We start from the raw sequence: 20,408 nt of genomic DNA, 5'->3' as shown, positions 1-20,408 counted from the left end.
CATCAATGGTCAAGTACATGTCAAGTACACATCACCTCACACCCATCCCCAGGCAACCCCATAAGTCAAAATGTTCTCACACACCCCATACCCTTCTTACACCATCTGCCCCTAAAGTCAAAAAGTTCTTACACACCTATCACTCACCACATCCATCACTCCATCACCCGTCTCTCTCTCTCTCTCTTTACAACCCTCTCTCTCTCATTTCTCAAACTCACTTTCCCAAGCAAGAAAAAAATCCCATGTCCAAGCATTTTCTAACCTCCAAGAGAATTTTGTGTGTGGCCCACTTCCTACCCTCTCATCTCCCATCTTAACTATCTAAACTCCATCTCTTCCGTTAGGATCGAAGTTAAGGAGAAAAGGAACCTAAGGGAGCAAGAAGAAGTGGACGGTGGGTGATCTTAGACCCACATTTTTATTCTTTTTGCATCTTTCTTTTTGTGATTTAAGAGCCCACATATGGTGGGACCCACCTTGATATATGCTTGTATCCATGAGGGGCCCATAGTGGCGAGGTCCCTCCGTCATTGCTGATTTCTCTCCTTTCCTCTTTCTCTCCCTCTCTTTCTCTTTATGATTAGTGGCCCACCTAAGATGTGTATATTTTATCCATGATGTCCAACGAATGGGCCACCTTGATCTTGGTTGGGGCCTACATGACCGGATGGTTACATAGGCTCGGATGAGAGGGAAAGACAAATATTAGCTTAATCGAGATACCGTGGCCCACTACGTGGGACCACCATGATGAAAGTGCATCATTCAGCATCGTCCAGATTGCTGGACGGTGGCTGGATGCTGGTCAGATGATGAATATAATATATACATTTATATATGGATATGGTAGGTTTATATATTATAATATTATATTATATTATAACATTATAGTATGATATAATATTATATATTGTGTATATAAGAAATATACATGATACATGCATCCGTACATGTGGGCCCCATGTGGGACCCACCTGTTTTGGACAGAGGATGGGCTGGTGCACGACCACAACAGCTATATAACTGTCGTACTTGACGTCTCCCAGCAATCTGGGACCCACCTTGTTTACACGTTGCAAATCCCCACCGTCTTGGGGCTAGGACGGTGGGTCTGGTCGTGTAGGGCATCTGGCATACACACCGTCCATCAACTTGAAACCACGCCAGATGATGGGACCCACTGCCCTTTTAACGCCAGCAAGATCTATGGGTCCCACATGAGATCCAGACCATCCAAATAGTGGGACCCATCAACCCATTTAACGTTAGCAGGACCTGGGGTACCACGTGTGGACGTGTCCCATCCAATCGTCCATCCATTTGTTATAGGGGGGAGGGGCCCACCTGCTGCAGAAGATTGGTGGGGTACTGCGCACCAGCGTTTGGCTGGTATAGTGATGCCACCAAACTATGTGGGTCCCACTGCTGAGGACGTCAGCAGGTCGTCCAGACACCACCGTAATGTATGTTTTGTATCCCACTGTCTAGATGGCTGGACGATGGGCCTTTCATGATATATATATGACATCCAAACCATTCATCCATTTGGTGAACGTGGACCCCACCTGCTGTGTATGGTTTATCCAACCGTCCATCCATTTGGTAAGCCAGCTCTAAGGCTTGAGACCAAATGAGACAGATCTAATATCAAGAGGACCACATTGCAGAAAACAATGTTAAATGAACGTCCACCATTGAAACCCTTCTTAAGGTCACAGCAGTTCTGGATTAATTTGAAATTTGTTTTCATCTTGGTTCAGGTCTGTGTGACCTTATGAACAGATTGTATGGGAAATAAATGTTATGGTGGGCCTTGAGAATTCTAATGGTGGGAATCATTTTTACCACTGTTATTTAGAGTGCAGCCCATGTGATTTAAATATATATATATATATATATATATATATATATATATATATATATATATATATATATATATATATATATATATATATTTATACTCTAAAATGATCCCTAAGAATAGATGAATGGTATAGATGGTGCGACCCACTTGATGAAGGTTAGGCCCATGTCATGCGGCCCTTGTGACGTGTATTGGGCCCATTAGTGCGGCTCATATAATGCGGCCCACTTGATATATGAGGCCCATGGGTGAGGCCCATGGAAATGTATTCAAGGCTCATGAGCAAGGCCCATTTGATGTATTCAAGGCCCATGTGCGTGGCCCATTGTGGTACAGTCGAGGCCCTTGTATGAAGCCCAAGGCGATATATGAGAGGCCCATGAGCGAGGCCCAATGTAATGTATGTGTGGCTGTTACATTGTGCATGAATTCCTTATGTAGGCCACTCCTTGGGAGCAATGTTGGTTAGATGTCCACATTGATGGGCAATGCTGGTTAGATGTCCTTATCGTGACCTTCCCTTAGGCCTTGTTAGGCCCATTCTCTTCGTAGGTTAGCTCAAATAAGTGGGCCCCATTCGCCATAAACGGATGACTCCATATTATCAGATTAATATAACCACGATCGAGTGCTAATCTTTATACTATGGTTGATCGGCTGATCATCTATGGACCCCGCCTTGTTTATATATGCTGATTGTCGGTGCCGATTATCGATGCTGATTATCGGTGCCAATTATCGAGGCTGACGCCGATTATCGACCCTGATTATCGGTGTCGATTATCGGTGCCAATTATCGAGGACGATGTCGGTTATCAATATCGATTATGAGTATGTGACAACATAGCATCATGATACATGTCTATACGCATCATCTACATGCTTGTGATGAGATGAGTAATTGATCATAGCACATGCCTTCGGGCAGATGGTTTATGGGCTCCCTGATAGGCGTAATTGCCCACATAAGCGCACGGTATGCACATGTTTGCTGTATGACTAGATTACGTGATTCATGCATCTTTCATTATGTGACAGGTGTATTATACACCCTAGCGACATCAAGGTCATAGCCTCCACAGGCACATCATGGTTGACAGGATTTAATATCGAAAATTTTGTTCTACATAGGGTGCTATAGATATCCCTGGGTGAAAGTTCCTAAACTCTTATGGTACCAGGAGATTGCTCCAACGTCTAGATCGAGTGGGTGTAGGAGTGTCGAGTGCCGATTACCAGAAGGCTGCGCTTTCCACTGTGTCGTGGTCAGTTGGAAGGGGGTGCGGCCTTACCCGCCCGAGAGGAGGGGGCAAAGCTAGGCTGAGTTTGACCAGCTTGAGGAATGGGTCCGCTATCGATGAGCCGGGCCTGATATTGGCAGGCAGATAGTGAGGTCTCTTCCACTCACCTTGTTGCGCGCAATGGGGCGACAATCTGGCCTGGAGTGTACTAGACTCCGGAGATATTCCAGAGGTGAGCTGTATTGATATGTGGACTAAGATGAGGATTGGTGTGCTTGGTCTGCATCTCGCATCGCATGGCCTTGGTATGGCTGACATCATTCATACCTTACATCGCATAGCCTTGGTACGGCTAATAGTATTCATAAATTTATCAGTATATTCCGCATTACTCTGATACTGCATAATTGTATCACTACCTTGCGCACATACTTTCACCACCATCTAAGCTTTCCATAAGCTTATGTATGACCATTGTGTACAGGTGACGTTGGATCACAGCAGCACTGAGGGTAGAGCGCATGACAGATCATTTTGGAGCTTTTGTCTATCATCATTGTATTTCCCTTTACGCGCACTATACTTATAAATTTTTTTATTATAGTGAAAATGTGATGGAGTTTTTGGTTGTTGTTTGTGGGTTATGCCTTTGGTTATGCTTATTATGAATCAAACTGATGCTGAAAATTCTCCTCGTAACATCCCAAGATCGGAACCTAACGAATGGACGTTGGGAGCCGAGAATGGGGTACTACGGAGGCTGTTGGCGCCGGATTCTACGATCGAAAATTTTGTGAGCCCGGCTTCCGAGTTTGGGGCGTGACAGATAATCTATTAAGCTATCCACTCTTAGATAGTATACATTATAATCATGGTGTGCTTAAACTTGTATTGTTGATTGCATTATAATTCCATAGGATTTGATTTGATTGCATCATTATGAAATGCATGCTATTTGATTTGGATATTTAGAATTGAACTTTGCATGGATGATAGATCAGTGAGTATGGTTGATTTACTTATCGATGTGCATGGTTGATTTACTGCAATGGTTGACCAGTTAAGTGAGCATGATTGATTTGCAAAAGGTTCTTAATGTCAAGAGCTATACGAGATTGTGGTATTCACCACTCGACTACCATCTATGCTAGGCTCGGCATACGAAGCTAGGGATAACCGTTATCGGTTCCTTCTTCGTCTTCGATAAAGAGTGGTGGGGCCACCAGAAGTAGGTGAAAAATGAAGGCCCTTACTAAAGGGACTAAAGGGCAGGTCGTCCAAAACTTTTCTTTTCTGAAATTCACTTGCCATCACATCCCCTGGTTGCAGCTTCCTCCCCCGGGTTCAGTCGGTCCACTTCCTCCGCCTACCTAAACACTGAACGTGCCCCGCCAACTGAGTGAATGTAAGTGCATGCCTCATTGGACCGGTTATGTGATCATGGTTGATTTGCAAGAGGAGCGTTCGTGGAAAACTAATTAATTGAATTTGGCTGTGATGGATTATATAATTGCATACATGGAATTATGGTTTATTTATGACATTGTTCTGTTGATATCCAGTTTAATTCCTGCCTATTATCTAACAGTTCTATGTAGTATTATATCTCTTGAAATTCAATTATTATGGATACGATCTCATTGGGCTTGTAGCTCACCTAATTTGATAACTTTTAAGTTTACCAGACGAGAGAGGAGTAGAAGTTGAAAAATACATGGATTACTATTTTTATAGAGCTTAGAGTTTAGTTTATTTTATTTATTGAAAAAAATTGTGATGAACTTACAGTGGGAGTCATGAGAAGAGAATTAGTAGTAGTAAATTAGTTGAATTTGGATTTAAGAAGTTTAATTTTCAAGTTTAAGTTTAAATTATTATGTTTTGAAGGATTTAATTATGGTTTGCTTTGGATGTACGATGAATTGAATGAAAATGTGATAAATGAAATATTAGTTCACACCCTATAACTTGATATAAGGGTCATCATAGTTGAGTTTCAAAGTTCGGGCATGAATGGATTGAACTTTCAGTGTTCGTCTGATCATCTTATAATGTAAATTAAGTACATCCGAGTTAGCGTAACCGTACCTCCAGTTGCAAAAAAGCTTATTACTGTCAAAGTGTCGGAATTAGAAACTCAAATGGCGAAAGAGTAACATAAATGACTCTAGTCTAGGGTACTTGTGAGTCTAACATATTATAATGCAGGAGATCCATAAAGCCATAAAATACATAGGCAACTGCTCATTACAATGACTTAACCTACAACTGATATTAGGGGACTGTGTAACATCAAGAATTACCTTTCTAAATTGAACTGGGTTATTATCGCAAGGCTGCAAAAAGTGTATGGGCTCTAAGTTCGTAAAGTTCATACTTGCAGACACACTCGATGCACACCTACCAGTCACAACATGAAGAGTTGCGATTTGATGCCCCATAAAGTTGCAAAAACACATGGATAAATTACAATGTTTTCCTTAACCCTCGGAAAACATATGCATTAATATTTAACCATGCAGATATCGTAACAAAATACACTCCAGTTGAAATAGACTGGACTACACCTGTCTCTAATCCAGAAGGTGGAGTGTTCACTTGCTTTGGCATTTGATCGCACACAACCTTTGTCAAAGAGGAGCATTTGTAAACACTTTACCCAAAATGAGACTAAGCTACTCTTTAGACTATAGTTGAGCTTCGATAAAGTCATCTTTGGGCAATTTGAGAACCGTTGAGAATATGATTGATCAAGGGGTTAGGACCCTCGGCATGTCAAGGGACAATCACTAGACCCGATCTACGGATCCTAGGCTCGGGAAACCTAAAACTCAACCGATAATCCATCCCCATAAAAAAAAACTGATCGTATATCTCTCTGGTAAGACTGAACTTTAACATCCTGAGAAACATTAAAAAACTGAAGGTTGAAGAGGACCTGGACACCTCATAAAGGTATCCAACAGTTCTGATCGACCGATCTCGAACTTAACAAATAAGAATCAACGGAACAAATTAGCCCCCCAAAAGCTTGGGGATCCCTTATACATGGTAGAAAATGCGTAAAAGGGAGAAGTCGATCATTGGCCCACTGCACACCGACAACCACTTGGCATTCTTTTTATCTAATGTAAATCCTATCCTAGCTTCCCATATGCTGAAATCTCAAAGTAGAGTCAGGTGTTAATCCATCGGCTCACCGCGAATTGATGGTCTTCATCTATAATTTGGCACAATAACTACCATTTTAAGGGGCTAGAGTCACGAGAGAGGGATGTAGGAGGTTAAAGAGAGAGGGAAACGTCAGGAGAGGATCCTGTTCTTCGAAGATTTTAGAGATTTCTTGATTAATGTCAAGGTTTTGTCAATCCAAGAAGCCAACCTTCGCAATAAATAACCTACAAAATGGAGCCAGTAAAGTCAAGAGTACGATTTGAATCAAGGATGTTCGAGCGTCCCTTTTGACAAAAAAAGAGTGTTTGATCTCTTCTTTTCTTCTTACATTTTAGTTAAGTTAAACTCACATTTACCCCACATATTCCTAATACGTCTATATCAACTTGCACTTTGCATTCCTTCTTTTTTATTTTATTACATTTGCCTGCTTGGAATCATTTGCCTTTGCAAAGTAAAGTTAAGAACTTTTCATTTCAGCCTGCCCTCGCCCCCTCCCCTCCAAAGTTATGTGAAGAATGACTAAATATATGATGTTGAAATTTTATTAAATCCTCTTAAAAGTCAAAAATCCCATAGAGTAAAGACTACAGATTGTATGAGTAGAATATGATGCCTAACCCATTTCTCTTCTATTACTGAGACTCTTATCGAAAGCCTACAATCGCAAATCTACAACATGAGTCACTTAAATTGGGCAATCCCATAATTTTCCAATTCATAAGTGATTATATGATTTCTAGTTGACAGTAAATTCAATAGCTTTATTGGCCAATGGTTACTCCAAAAGCTCAAAGCATATTCCTTACATCCTAATCATGCTCTTGAGATATTGCACAACCAAAGAAATAAAAGCAAGCCCAATGTAACCAAGAACATCTCATAAAAGCAGGGTGAGCATGTGAACCATTCGGCGGGCCCACAACATCGGCTATTACTGACCTTGGTACTAGATCGTCACTATGGAAATTGACTCCAAAACACGGAGGCTATGTGGTGCCCATTCCACATATATGTAAAAATCTACTCCATCCACAAGGTGGGAATTCTTATGTTTGTCGCACATATAAAGAATGCTCGTTTAAATAGCTTAGATGGGACACACCAACTGAGAAAAAGTAAATTTACAAGTGGTCGGTTTGCCAGAGTCTTCTATCAGGCTGGTATGCAGACCTTTATTTTCGTGAGTTGCACGTGACTAAGGATAACATCATAATGGCACTAAAAATAACCTATGTGTTGTAAATAGATGTCTTAAATCTGTATGCAACCGCGCTGCTCGACCAGTCGAGCACTACACGACTCGAAGTCCAGCGTGCTATATTTTTTGGTGTTGACCAGTTGAGGGGTTTGCTCGACCGGTCGAGGGGGCCCTTCAACCAGTCGAGGACCTGGCTCGACTAGTCGAGGTTTACGCAGATTCTGTGCAGATTTTCTGCAGACTATGTGAATTTGAGGCGGTTTCGCAGAGGTACGGAAGGGGAGTTTCCTAAACTATAAATATGGGTCCCTAGAGCTATTCTAGGTATTCTAAGGCTTTCTAAAGGGGTTCCTAAAAGGATTTTAGGGTTTCTAAAGGGTGTAATAAGGGTGAGATTCGAGGCTGTTCAAATCAGGTAAGTCCTTTCTCTTTGTAATTTCTATTTTCATAGTGGAATTCTGTTGCTTTGTGCCGTGGTTTTTTCCTGCAAGGGTTTTCCACGTTAAATTTTTGTGTTCTCTTGTGTTTGCTTGGTGTCATTGGATTGCTATCCTAAATCTAGATCTGTGTGATTTCGCAGCGTAAATCCCCAACAAGTAGTATCAGAGCAATCATTGGGGCACAGATCTGAATTTGAGGGATTAGTAATAATGGGAAGCACTATATTTGATATTGAGAAGTACTTAGGGAAAAATAATTTTGAGTTATGAAAGATCAAGATGGTCAGTTCCTTAATTAAGAAAGGTGAAGATGGTGCTCTTGAGGATCGAAAGTCTACTATGACTGATGATGATTGAAATACTCTTGATAGGAAGGCCTTATCATTGATCTGTTTATGTCTCACAGACGAGGTTTTCTACAACATAATGAAGGAGAATACTGCAGGTAAGTTATGGGCAAAGTTAGAGGATGTCTATGTGAAAAAATTCTCTGAAAATCGCCTATACTTAAAGCGACAGTGGTATAACTTCAAGATGGCAGAGGGCAGAGACCTGGAGGCTCACATCAACAACTTTAACAAATTGGTTTGCAAATTGCTGGATATGGAAGAAGTGATGAAAGATGAAGAACAAGCATGTATGTTGCTGAATTCTCTTCTGGTGTCGTATGAGTCATTCAAGGACACAATGTGCAGCATGAATAAAACCCTAAGTGTTGACACCGTTATCTCAGCCCTTCAAGGGAAGGCTATGAGAAAGCTTAACGTCAACATGGGGATATCTTCTGATACACTATTTATAAGGGGTATGAATTCTGAACAAGGTACAGGTTCTTCAGGTTTTAGATCCAATTCCAAGGGCAAGGGAAAAGAAAAGTAAAGTGCTGAAATTGTGGGATGGAAGGACATGTGAAGAAGGATTATACAAATTCTAAATATAATAGAAAAGATTCTGAGACTTCATACAGGGAGGCCAATGTTGCCACGTTAGATGGATTGAGTGAATGTAATGGTGATATTTTGTCTGTGTCTATGATCAGACGGCCATACGATGATCGTAAGGGCAAGTGAATGTCAGACATAGGGACATCTTTTCACACGACTCCTCATCGGAGTTGGTTCACCAGGTACAGGAAGTGCGATAGTGGACAGGTGTTTATGGGCAATGAATTTGCCTATAATGTTGTGGCTGTTAGTACAGTGTGTATCATGATGTTTGACAGGATAGAGCGTACCCTGATTGATGTGAGGCAAATTCCTAACATGAAGAAGAATCTGATTTCTCTTGGTGTACTTGAGACAATGGGTTATAAGTTCACAGGTATTGATGGTGCTCTTAAGGTATCAATGGGGGTATGGGTAATCATGAAAGCACAATGACTCGGTAATATGTATAGGTTGATCAGGAGCACTTCAAAAGGTGGAGCTGCAGTGGATGTAGTGGATTCTACCTCTGCACGTGTGTGGCACGTTAGGCATGGCCACATGAGTGGGCAGGATAGGAAGGTTGAGACGCACGGACAGGAATACAGCAGGTGGAGCAGCTACCTGTGAGAAGAATCACACGGCATAATCGCGGGATATCGGTGAGGTACATGGACGACTCTAATATTGCAGTGGATTCATCTTCTATTCAGATGGCTCTAGGTGAGTCTGGTGCTGAGAAGTGGAAGGTAACTATGGGCGATGTGATGGACTCGTTGTATCAGATCGACATATGGGAGCTGGTGGAGCTTCCAGTGGGCCGGAAAGTGGTTGGATGCATGTGGATCTTTAGGAGGATACATCATAGATACAGGACGAGGTTGGTGGCGAAGGGTTATGCTCAGAGAGAAGGGATCGACTTCTTAGAGATATTCGTGCCGACGGTATAACAGGTGTCTGTTAGATCCGTGATTGGCGCTGGTTAGCCAATGAGATCTTAAGCTGGAAGGATGGATGTGGAGTTTGCACTTCTGTACGAGAAATTAGAAGAGCATATCTACATGAAGCAACCAGAGCGGTTCGAAGTTAAAGGGGCTGAGGAAAAAAGTTTGTAGGAGGTCGTGGTACGACCTGTATCCTAGGCAGTGGTTTGATTCCTTCATGGTGAGTCAGGAATTATATGCTGATGACATGTAAATCATGAATTATGACATGTCTGAGATCAATATACTGAAGACTCGGTTAAGTGGGACATTCAGGATGAAGGATCGGGGGGTTGCAAAGATGGTTCTCAACATTTAGACTGGAAGATGAGTAGGTTTTGGTAATCACGGGCAAAATACCTTAGGTATGTATTGATCAAGTATGTGATGGACTAAGTAAAACCGTAAAACGTTTTCTAAGTGTCTCTCCTCAAAATTTTCTTTAGGACATCCTAAAACAGATGAGGAAAAGCGGGATATATCTCATGAGCCTTATTCGAATGTGGTTGATAGTGCATGTTATGATTTGTATTAGACCAGTTATTTCATGGGCTATCAACATTGTGAGTAAGTATGTCACGCCCCGAACTTTTCAATACTCGAGCATCGAAAGTCCTCAAGAGTTACCATAAGACTCAACGGGATATATACGTGTGTACGATACTAATCCAACCATCCTAGCCTTACATCCTTGTCCTGACACAACCTACCCGTTAGAAATAATCTCTATTCCTGACCGTTGATTTTGTGACAAAACCATCCATCATGGAATTTGATGGGCGTACATTCCTTTCGTTGAATAGGCGAATAACTCCTTAGCCATAAGGATTTAGATGTAAATCCTTTTATAAGAATCACTTAGAAACATGGTCACAACCATTCAAAACCATGAGATTTCACAAAACTCTTAAATTAACAATAATTACGAAATTGCCATTACATAGACCCCGCAATTCTAGATCACATGGTTCCCACAATCCGAGTGATGCGAAATTTTACACCATGTCTTTATGTCACAAATTAGCCGTACACGATGGATTCCAACCATTAGATCATTGTAAAGGTGACCCGAATGGCAAATCAGCCCTTAACCGTGGGTTTTGGGCATTCACGAAAGGTTAACGGGTAGCCGTAGTAAGATACTTCCCTTCATCTAAGTCTGTATAATCTGATGGACAGGTTGGATCACAAATAAACATCGATGGAAGACCTAGCAAGGTTTCAACGGTAGAAGCCATAAAGACCATTGTTTCATGCCGAGTGACTCACTTGAACTTAGGATATGATTCAATCTTGAGTCCAACCCCTTAAATTTACATGGGAAAAATGAATGGACGGTGTGGATTTCTTCGGAACATCGTCGGAGACCCCACACACAAGGTGCGTGTGCACAGATCACACCTACCCGCCGTACACGGTAACCGTGAGTACGGTCAAAGCACGGTTGACCCGTGTTTCTGTTGAAGATAGAATCCCCTCTCCAAAAGACTTCCCGCCGCGGCAATTTTCAAAAAGATATATCGCGGGCATCGCCATGGGCCACCAAGATCGATCGGGACCGTCCATTGGGATCGGACGAGATTTCCGACCCTAGCATGACCAGACAGCGCCATTAGCGGACTAGCGATCATCCGTATTCGAAGTCCTGCGTTCGTATCTCCACGGCAAGAAAACCAGATGGGCCACACTTAAAACACCTATTTCTCGGACAATATCATGCGCCGAAACCAGTGGATGGAGCAGATTTCTCACAGACTTGTGATCATGGGCCCCATCAGTTACGCCGGATGACAGTCCGCAACAATCACGGACGACCGAAGACGTGCGGAAATCGGGACCTCCGTTGCGATGAGTTGGGTGGTCGGAGCTCGATTCAACGCCATGATCCGCACCGTCCAGATTGCTGGGAGGGTTGAGCAAATAACCGGACGTGATCGCAGGGCCGGTCCAAACTCCTGCTACGCGAAAGCATGACTGCGTAACAGCAAATTCCGCACGCACAAATCCGCGTCTGGATTTTCGTAGAAGGATCTGGAGACTCCCTCCGTCTATAAAAGACCTTCCGACACAGGATGAGGGGAAGAGAAGAGAGAAACAGGAGAGAGAGAGAGAGAGAGAGAGAGAGAGAGAGAGAGAGAGAGAGAGAGAGAGAGAGAGAGATCTCCGTCCAAGAGAAAGAGGCCGATCGTAGAAGGGGTCGTCGGCAGCAAGGTAGGGAGGAAAAGAGAAGAAAAGAAAGAAAAGAAAAGAGAAAAGAAAAGAAAAGAAAAGAGAAAAGAAAAGTAAAAAAAAAAAGAAAAGAGAAAGAAAGAAAAGAGAAGGAAAGGAAAAGAAAAGAAGAAAGAAAGAGAAAGAGAAGAGGAACAAATAAAGAATTTGAGTCCTGGCCAAGTTGACTCGGTGGAAAGACTCACTAGGTTCTAGAAACATAGATTTTGCATGGAACCTCTAGCAACCACTTTAGCTTAATGCAAAACAGGTGAAACTAAGTTGCCCAGACATCTAACCCTAGAGGGCAGTCAGACAGCCAAGGTGAGGGTTTTATACTTTAGGCTTACGCTAATTTAAGTTGTTAATTTTATCCTGCCTTTTCCTGTCTTCATGAATTTGATCTTGCCTTTGCATGTATTTTATCTGGCCTTTTACATATAACTTTGAATCTTCCATGCTATTATATGTTTCACCATTAATTAATGGTTATTTTGAGATTTTTTTTACATGGTATCCATTGTAAGAGGCTTTCCTGAATTCATATGAGGCTATGGATACAAGCCTTGCTCTTGCTTTTATTCATCATGAGTTGGCCTTAACCACTCTCCTCATACTTGAGTTGACCATTGTCACTCGCCTCTTATTCGAGCTGGTTACTATCACTCGCCTCCTTTACCATAAGGGCTGAGCAGGTGTCTTAATGTTCTTAACTGACCATAGATAAATGAATTCTCTCTTGATGCAAGTACTATGTTGGGAATCCTTCCTCTAGCGATTGATTAATTATCATGGACGTAATGCGCTTTCGGTGGCGGCCTTGGGGCGTCACGTAATTCCATGGTCTCGGGTGATGTTGCCCTAATTAACTTGCGTAAGCTGTTCTATATACGCAGTGCATCATTTCCTTTGGTTGTCGCAAATAGTCACTCCAATCTCTAGGGGCGTATTCTCCCGGTCATGTATTGTGGCCGTCTCAGGTTAACCGCATAAAGCTATGTTAAGCGTGGGACACGTCGGTGAATATTTGTAGTATGAGATGTGGGTCGAGTCGGATAACTCTAATCATATTCCACATTGTGGCAATCGCTAATTAAGTATGATACACGTATATATTTGCTAGGCATGCATCCCATATAGATTGATTGCGCATTGATACCTCTTGTAGTGTGGAGTACTTGACGTATCAGAACATTTATATCACTTTTATAAGTCTCTTGAATTACTATTAATCTTAAAGGATAACCATCACTATGAGTAGGGCATTGATCCTCTCCTAACCATACAAATGTTGTAGGTGATGTACAAATTGATGACTTAGAGGACCAACTTTTATAGAAGACTACACCAAAAGAATATGAAGACATATTATTTACTTAGTTTTATACTTCCGCTACGAACTTGATGAATGTAATAAGCTTCTATTGAGAAGGCCTTTGATTATTCTATTTACTCTGATGAAATATAATCAATACAGTTGATTTTATTATTGTGAATGTTACCTTCATGAATGTATCTGGATGTAAACCAAACGAAAAAAATAGGGTGCGATTTCAAAGCATCCAGTTGTACATTATTAACGCCCGATTCTCTCAGGTACGACTATAAACTCTGACCGTGAAAATTCGGGATATTACAAAGTACCCCGGCAAGCAATATTGGATAGCGATGAGATGGTAAGAAGACTACGTCTTTCCTTTTGAGAAGACATGAGCAAAGGTGGTTAGGCACGTGGATTCTGATCCAGTAGATATGCTCACGTAGAACGTTCTTGTAGAGAAGTTCAAGTTCTGTGCAACTTCTATGGGCTTGGCGATGGCAGAAAAGAAGGATGAAGTATGCACAAGAAGCTATGATATGATGCGGACATAAGAGAAAAGGTCAAGAAGCTACATGATTGAAGATTGAAGACATGGTGGAGATTATTGTAAACAGATGTCTTAAATCTGTATGCAACCGCGCTGCTCGACCGGTCGAGGGCCTGCTCAACCAGTCGAGCACCACTCGACTCGAAGTCCAACGTGCTATATTTTTTTATGTCGCCCAGTCGAGGGGTTTACTCGACCAGTCGAAGGGGTCCTTCGACCAATCGAGTACCTGACTCGACAAGTCGAGGGTTACACAGATTCTGCGCAGATTTTGTACGGACTGCGTAAATTTGAGGTGGTTTCGCAGAGGTGCGGAAGTGGAGTTTCCTAAACTATAAATAGGGGTCCCTAGGGCTGTTCTAGGGTATTTTAAGGCTTTCTAAAGGGGTTCCTAAAAGGGTTTTAGGGTTTCTAAAGGGTGTAGCAAGGGTGAGATTCGAGGTTGTTCAAATCGGGTAAGTGCTTTCTCTTTGTAATTTTTGTTTTCATAGTGGAATTCTGTTACTTTGTGCCGTGGTTTTTTCCCTCAAGGGTTTTCCACGTTAAATCACAGATTCCGTAGCGCAAATCCCCAACACTATGTTGGCATCCCATCCTCAGTATTTGGTGTTCTACACGCTGTGGAAGATACTGGTGATTCCAATCCTAAATTCACATGAGCCACCACATGAAACTTTTACTTTTTTTAACCACCCTGCTAAATAGGTGTGATGAGAATGCAAATTACCTACTGTAGAGTGCTAAGTAAATTCCTTCGAGCCCATTGTGGTGTATGTGTTTTATCACGTCATCCATTCAATTTTTTAAGAAATTCGAATCTTCTGCTTGCCACAAATAGAAAATTTCTGTTTATTGTAATCTGATTGGGCCGTATCATTGCACAATGTATTTAATGCAACAATACTCACAAGGTCAATGATGATGTGGACCAACCTCAATGTAAGAAAATAAAAAATTGCTATTTGTGACAATCAGAGGATTCATATTCTTTTTTAAGTGTAGAGCATGAGCTTAAAATTGAAGCATATCCAAAGCTTAAGTGGACCACATGAAAAACTGCAGGGATAATGATGCCTATAGTTGAAATCCTTTTAGGGCCACAGTGATGTTTATCTGTCATCTAACTTATTCATAAAATAAGTAGATACATAGAATGCATTCAAAAAAATAATTAATGGCTGTTTACACCAACATATATCGAACTCTGAATTGAAGCCCAACAACAGGTTTAATCCAAAACTTTTGTTGCCTTTAGGTAAGTTTTCAACTGTAAGTGATGAGTTGTCATTATTTCTTGTGATATGGCCCACTTGAACTTAAGGTAAGGTTTAATTTTAGGCTTTTATCTTAAGGGGGCGTTTGGCTCATGGTATTAGATGACATTAGGTGGGATGGAATTGCATTTGATACCGTACAAATTCCATCTAGTGTTTGGAGAGAATGGGAAAGGTTGAGATTGGGTTAGATGGAATTGCATTTGGTTCCTTTTAGATTATGATAATTGTAGCACCGCTTCCGGCATTATCATTTATATTTTTTTTGAAAATGTTTGTTGATGTTAGTAAGTTCTATAGGTTCCGTCATGATGTATGGGCTAGATCCACACTGTCCACCTATTTTTCGAGATCATTTTAAGTCATGGGCCCAAAAATCAAGCAAATCCAAAGCTTAATTAACCTCATCATAGAAAGCAGTGGGGATTGAATGCCTACCATTGAAAACTTCTTGGGCGCTACTAAAGTTTTGGTTCAAGCTGATGTTTCATCCAGGTCTGTTTGACCTTATGAACAGGTTGGATGGCAAATAAACATTACGGTGGACCCTAGGAAGATTTCAACGATGGGCATCATTGTCCCTACTTCTTTCTATAGCGGTCCATGTAAGCTTTAGATCTGCCTCATTTTTAGGCCCATGCCATAAAATGAGGTTGCAAAATAAATAGACGGTATGGATATAACACATACATGTTATTTTCAATAGTTTCAATTTCTAGTTGATATATCTATTTAATGGCTAACAAACATACAACCGAATGCAACCATGTCACAAACATGAAAGGGAGTTTTGTTTGTCCTGTGGTATCCTACCTTCACAGCAGACAATCCCTGTCACATACAATAATTATATATTTTTAAAAATCCCATATCACCTAGTCTCCTCAAATTATATGCTCAAAATACTCCCTAAGATGAGCTGAAAAAAAATGAAGGGCAGCGTGCATAAGACACGTACGTCACAATGTAGTCGCACGCTAAGTGCGTCAGTGACCAGCGTCGATGGGAAGCCATACACATGGAGCGGATTGAGTACTACCCAACCAAGACCGGATTAGAGATGGTCCTATCAAGTATTTGTGGGGCCATTGGTATGTATATGCTTTATCCACACTGTTCATCTATTTTAAAAGATAATTTTAGGTCCTGATCTAAAAAAGGAGGCATATTGAAGGCTCGAGTGGACCACACTGCAGGATGCAGTGGTGATTAAATTCCTACGGTTGAAAATTTCCTAGGGTCGACAGTCATGTTTATTTTCTATCCAACCTATTCATAAGGTCACATGGATCGGTATGAAGGGAAAACAATCATAAATATCAGCTTGATCTGAAATGTCTACGCCGCCCAAGAACTTTTCAACTATAAGCTTTCAATCCCCACTTCTTCCTACGGTGTGGCCCACTTAAGCCTTCAATCTGCCTCCTTTTTGACCTTGCTACCTAAAATGATCTATCAAAATAGATGGATGGCTTGGATAAAACAAACACATTTTGGTGGCCCAATAGAGCCTCTCACAGGACCGTCCCTCTCTAAGTAGGACTTGGCGGGGGTAGTACGCAATCTGCGCCACATACACACCACAGTGGGCCATGCTCAACCATGTGGAATGAAAGTGGATTGGCTAATGTACCTCACACCAACTACATAACTGCTGTATTGACGTCGGCAAGTTCTGTGGGTCTGATCATGAGGTATGTGTTATATCCAAACCGTCCATCCATTTGGCGAGCTTGTCTTAAGGCTTGAGACAAAAAAAAGACAGATCTAGGTATTAAGTGGACCACACTGCAAAAAGCAGTGGGAGATTGAACGTCTACCACTGAAACCCTTTTTGGGGTCACAGAAGTTTTGGATCAATATGAAATTTGTTTTTCCTCTTAATTCAGGTCTTTTTGACCTTGTGAACAGATTGGATGGAAAATAAATGTTATGTGGGCCCTACGAATTATTTAACAGTGAAAATCATTATCTCCGCTGCTATTTGTGGTGTGGTACAAATGATCTTTGGAAATGATTCATTTTTTGGATAATGCTCTAAAATGATCTCTAAAAATATATGAACGATGTAGATATAATAAATACATCACTATGGGGCCCATGTAACTTTGATCTCCTTTAAATCGTTCATACAACCTGGAGCTCAAGGAGCTTTAGTGCATGTCTTCGCATGACACGTGCCTATAGCAGCTATTTAGCTAGTGTGTGGTACACCATCCAATTTGCTTCCATGTGGAATAGGGAACAAATTAGGTGTAGGGGTGTACATCGAGCTGAACCGAGTCGAGCTGGCCTCAGCTCGGCTCGTCTCAGTCACTAGGCAGGCCTGGCTTGAACTCGGCTTGGCTCGGTGACTGGGCCAGCATCTCTAGCTCGACTCGGCTCGATCAGTAATCGGACCAGTTCGAGCCAGTTTCGAGCTTTCGAGCTGAGTTTGAGCTCGAGCTTTCGAGCCGTGTTCGAGTTCATTTTTAGAACCAAGTTTTGAGCTTTTGAGCTGTGTTCGAGTTCATTTTTCGAGCCAAGTTTTGAGCCGTTCAGTTTTTAAATTTTTGAGTTTTCGAATTTGAATTCGAGTTTAGTTTTCACAATTATACAATGTCGGAACTCGAAACTAAAAAGTCAAAAGTATAGAGTTAAAATTATAATTTTACTACATCCACATACATTTAATAACACAATAGAGTATAAAATAAAATATTAAATACAAATTGAAGACACTACTATAGAGGAAATTTGTCTGCTGAGCTCGAGCTGTTATCCAAATCTTCATATACGTACTCGTTCATCTTTCCTGAATCAGAAGGTGGAGATAGTTTTTTATCGCCCTCCTGTATAGTTTGAATTAGAATTTTCAAACTTTCTTTGTGAGAAGATTTATACATAGTTCCCAATGTCTTGTAAAACACACCAAGACTGAAGAGAAACTTAACTGAATTCTTACTCTTTTTTTTTAGTTATGCTGCATGTGAAGCTGCTTTAACATCATGTTGTCATAGAGGATATCGCTGATGTGTAGAAGCCTATTCCATACTGCGCTTTAAGGCGAGTTGAAATTATTCTTCTTCTAATGCTAATAATTTAGCTTCCTCCTCTTCCTTAGAAAGTTTGGATGGGGGAGTGGAAGTTTTTTTTTTAAAATCAATAAGTGCTTGGAAAAGAACTTGAACTTCCTTTGGGGCTTTAAGACACGATTTTTATCTCCACCCCGACAAGATAAGTGTAGTCTGAGTCGATTAGTTTTGTTAACAAACTTAGCTCCACATAAATGACACAAAATCTTAAACTTTCCAGACTTTTGAGAATGGACTAAGGAATCATAGTCTTAAACGTCAATCGATGGTTCACTTGAAGACATATCTACATTATTGTGTTGAAAAAATAAGTATTTTAACAATAATGAAATATCGACATAAAACAAAAGCAATTTATGGATGGAAAAAAAGAAAAAACCATTATTGCTTGCACGTATAGCATCCATCTACATAACATCAAAATAAAAATAAAAGAGTATCCATTACATGACATCATTTTCAACTTTCAATAAATAAACAAGAAATATTAACCTAACTTCATTCATATTTCTGCTGTTTCATGTGCTGCGGCTTGATACACATTCTCCTCCTCTTCCTCATCAATATCAGAACCTCTCCAACTTGGACGTAACCAATCTTGTGTACAAATTAATGCTTCCACTATATCTTGTGCAAGGGAGCTTCGAGTCTTGCTCATGACCCTACTCCCTGTGATAAAAGTAGATTTCGATGCTACTATTGAAATAGGAATTAACAAAATATCGCGTGCCACCGTCGATAATGTAAGATATTTTCCTTCACTAACTCTCATTTTCCACCACTTAAAAACATCGAAGTCTGAATCCTGCCGTAGTACGACTGACTCTTTGAGATACAAGTCTAACTCTGATTCTTTTATTTTAGTGTCTGTATTTTCTTTTGCTAAGAAAGACATGTAATCATCGTCGAGCACATTGTCAGAGCTTGTAGCAGCATACGATCTAACTTCTTTAACATTTGGTGTGGAACCTATGGTTGTGTACGTATTGTACAATGCTTCGATTGCATTACCAACTTTTGAAGTTTCAGTTACTGCCATTTGATTATGATAAATCTTTATGAAGATGTACTTAACATAACTCATCTTATACTGAGGATCAAGAACAACAGCTAAGGACATTAACAAATGACATTCATTCCAGTACTTGTCGAAATTTATTTGCATATCACCTGTCATGAGTTACAGAAAAAATGAACCTTCACTGACACCTTTCTTTAGGGCTTTCTTGATCTTCTACACAATTGGAAGAAACATATTTGCTATAGAAAACTTATTATCAGAAAATATCTTCGTACAGTTATAAAAAACTTTTAAAAATTTGTGAACTTCTTTCGCTTTGTTCCGATCATCATCAGTAGGCAACCAAACATACGTTCTATCATGCGCTGCATGTCCTAGAAATGCAAGTTCTAATTCCATGGTCGAATCTAACATCTCAAAAGTTGAATTCCAACGTGTGCAGACATCTAGCTTCAACGTTTTTGGAGACTTCAAATTCAAACGTTAGACTATGTCATTCCATATACTCAATCTTGAAGGTGAGCCCCTTATGTACTTTATACTCTCCCTCACATTCTCTATAGTTTGATTAATTGATTTCAACCCTTCTTGTATAATTAGGTTGAGAATGTGTGCATAATACCAAACATGAAATACTTTTCCCTTAAAAAATAAATTTTCGGTTGCTTTGAATTGGTTACGTAAGAATGATATTACACTATCATTTGTTGAAGCATTATATAAAGTTAATGAACTGACTTTTTTTTCAATGCCCCAATCTTGTAGACAGTTGTAAATACAATATGAAATAACCAAACTGGAATGAGGAGATGGAAAGTGACGAAAGTTCAATATTCTCTTGCAAAGTTTTCAATTTTCATCAACATATTGTGCAGTCAATGAAATGTATCCATTTATTTGATTTTGCGCTCTCTACATATCAGAAGTCAAACTTATTCTTAAAATTGAATCTAAAACTACTTTCAACTTCACTTTCTCACTTACATACATCTTCATGCACTCACTTTTCATAGTAACATGGGAGACCTCAAACTTAGGATTAAGGTATTTACTATATCCTATGAATACTTCACTCTCTATCATTTTAAATGGTTTCTCATCAACGATAATAAGCCTTGCAAACCACTCTTTTAG

The sequence above is a fragment of the Magnolia sinica genome, chromosome 7 (genome assembly GCF_029962835.1).
Source record: "Magnolia sinica isolate HGM2019 chromosome 7, MsV1, whole genome shotgun sequence".
NCBI lineage: Eukaryota > Viridiplantae > Streptophyta > Magnoliopsida > Magnoliales > Magnoliaceae > Magnolia > Magnolia sinica.
The sequence above is the reverse complement of the archived record's forward strand: the minus strand, read 5'-3'. Positions refer to the sequence as shown.